Source organism: Orycteropus afer, unplaced genomic scaffold, assembly GCF_000298275.1.
Source record: "Orycteropus afer afer isolate SDZICR_OR568_19922 unplaced genomic scaffold, OryAfe1.0 scaffold00085, whole genome shotgun sequence".
Taxonomy (NCBI): Eukaryota; Metazoa; Chordata; class Mammalia; order Tubulidentata; family Orycteropodidae; genus Orycteropus; species Orycteropus afer.
Genome location: NW_006921672.1, coordinates 3,697,875 through 3,700,630, shown reverse-complemented (window position 1 = coordinate 3,700,630; position 2,756 = coordinate 3,697,875).

Sequence of the window (2,756 nt, the reverse complement as noted above, 5' to 3'; positions counted from 1 at the left end):
CCACTATGCTACCAGAGCTCCCTGTAGGTGGGACCAAAAAAAAAAAAAAACTCAACCACTGCCATGGAGTTGGATTTAACTCATAGTGACCCCTCCTTGGGTTTCCAAGGAGGTATCACTACAGAAGTAGATTACCCAACCTTCCTTCCGAGGAGTGGCTGGTGAGTTTGAACTGCCAGCTTCTGGTTAGCAGTCAAATGCCTTAGGCACTATGCCACCAGAGCTCCTAGTGTTTTTATGGTCACTGGTTTTGTCTAAGTTTTTGGTATTTTAAATGCAATATGGTTCTGCTTAGTATTTATGAATCTATATCAATAACTTTTTTGAGAATGAAGTAGTAATTAAGGAAAAGGAGAAAAATTTTAAAAAGCCTTCCATTCAGCTACTAATACCATAAGTAATAGTATTGTAATTCAATATAGAAACATTTTACAAAACAAATTTGTTATTAGTATTCATATAATCTAAGAAATACTACATTTAAGCAATTTGCAACTATGTCACATACTATTCTATGATTAAAATTGATAATAAACATTACTAAGGATTCTACATGATCTGGTATGGGAGGAGGTCCTTGGGGGGTGACACCATGAGTTACCACACGGGGTGACACCAACCCTAGTGACACTGGTGTTTGAGTAATCAGTGAGTTACAAGATGGTGCAACTCTTGGTCATAGTTCCTTCAAAGCCAGTTAGCCCTGCCTCTTCCTCTTGGGTCACAGCCCCCTCCTTTTTCTCCCTGCATCTTCCTCCTTCCATCACCCATGGGGGTGGGAGTCAGGTAGGGGTTGGTCAGGCTTCTGGAATGTGGCCTGGGGGGCGGTGCTGCCACAGCAGTGTCCTAAGGAGGGAGGCCAGATCCTGTTATTTACTAGCTGGGTGGCCTTAGTTAAGCCTCCTAACCTCTGCGAGTCTCTAGTTTTCTCACCCCTAAAAGCAGGGATCATGCCTTTCTTGCAAGGTTGTTTGTGAGTTGGCTGATGAAAGATGGAAAGAGCCTAGTGGTGTTCCTGGCACAAAATAGGCATTGGGCAAATGGAGCAGTGATGACTGTCAGTGTATACCTTGTGATTTACAACCCATGTCCACAGGCATAGTAGCCCTAGGAAAGGAGGTCTTGACCAAGATTTCCTGGCAAGACAGAGACCTGTGACGCTGAAACTTGTCAGCAGGGAGCCTTGGGCTCCCAGAGAATTCTCCCTCTGGCCCAGTGTACAACTTGCCGCCTTCTGGGTAACTGGAGGGTCTGTGCCACAGTGAGATGGACAGACTCCAGGCAATGGGTCACTGTGGAAGGAAGGCTCCTACCATGTGACTCCTCATGCCAGCAATCCTTGTGTCCCACAGCAGGTCCAACAGGAATGGCTCCATTCCTCAGATAGCTGACCTGTCCAGGGAAGGACTACCTCTACCTGTCTCCCAGACCCCTCCCACCTTGACACTCCTCCTCTCCCAGAGTGTGTCCTTCCTTTGTCCCCATCTTTGGATTAGGTCTCTCCTGGTGCCCACTTCCCAACAAGGAAGGATGAGACAAAGGAGATCACAGCAGCCCTGTAAGACTGGCACTGTCCCAATCCTACAGAGGAGGTAGCTGGCCCAGGAAGGACAAAGGTGACATGTCAACATGTTTTACTCCAAAGTCCACCTTGCTCTTAACCTCTACTCTATGTGGCCTCTGAAAAAACCTCTCCTAATGTCCTGCTCAAGGAGGTAATAAGAGCAAGTTTAGCCTAGGGACAGTGCCCAGAGGCTGTACATCATCTCCAAGGCTGAGGTTGGTCTATTTCAGGAACAGTGTCCAGCTGTGGTCTGACTTCAGGGCCAAGAAGAATGTAAGATTCCTGCTGAGTCTTAGCTGAGCAAGTTTCCAGTAAAGGACGGTAGTGATGTGTCTTTTGAGGGGCAGCCAGATGTGAGAGGGGGTGACAGTAGATGTGAAGCAAATGAGCCAGGTGTGCATGGGGGCAGCCAGGTGCAAGTGGGTAAGGCCAGATGTGAGGAGAGTGAACCAGATGTGGGGGTGGCCAGGTGTAAGGGGGGCAGTGCAGATGATAGGGCAGAGGGCCAGCTGTGTCTGTGAGGGTGAGACAGATGTGGCAGAATGAACTGGACAGGGGCAGCCAGATGTGAGGGGGTAAGTTCACTGTGAGGAGTTGGAAGGAGACTGCCCCAGCCTGAGCTTTGGAGGGTGGCCGTCCCTGGGAAGTGAATGATGCAGCCTGTGGAGGAAACATGCTTTCCATTTAGGGAGGCTGCTTAGCCTCTGGAAAGAGTAGCTGATGACACACTCAGCATCTGGCTGGGTGGAAATAAACAGAGATGTGAAGCAATAATTTATGTCATGTCCTCTGTCAACCCAGCCACCTCCTTCTCCCTGGGCTCCAGGAAGTTGCTCAGAGTGGCCTTGCTGGGAGGAGGCTGCTAGAGCTGTGGTGGCTAATGGTGCTGGTCCTTGGACTCATGCTTCACCATCTCCGAGCCCTTGTTCCTGCTGAGTCCTCAGCCTGGAGTGCCCTTCCACCCTGCCTGCCTGTGAACTCTTACGTTAGTGGCCCACCTCTAAAGTAGAGCTATCTCCTCTAAGAAAACCAAAACCCCAACTCACTGCCATCGAGTCTATTCCGACTCATAGCAACCCCCAACCCCCTTTGGGTCTCTGAGGTGGTAAATCTTTTTTTTTTTTTTTTTTTTAATTGTGATTTGGGTGAAAGTTTACAGAGAAAATTCACTTTCCATACAGCAGTTCACTTA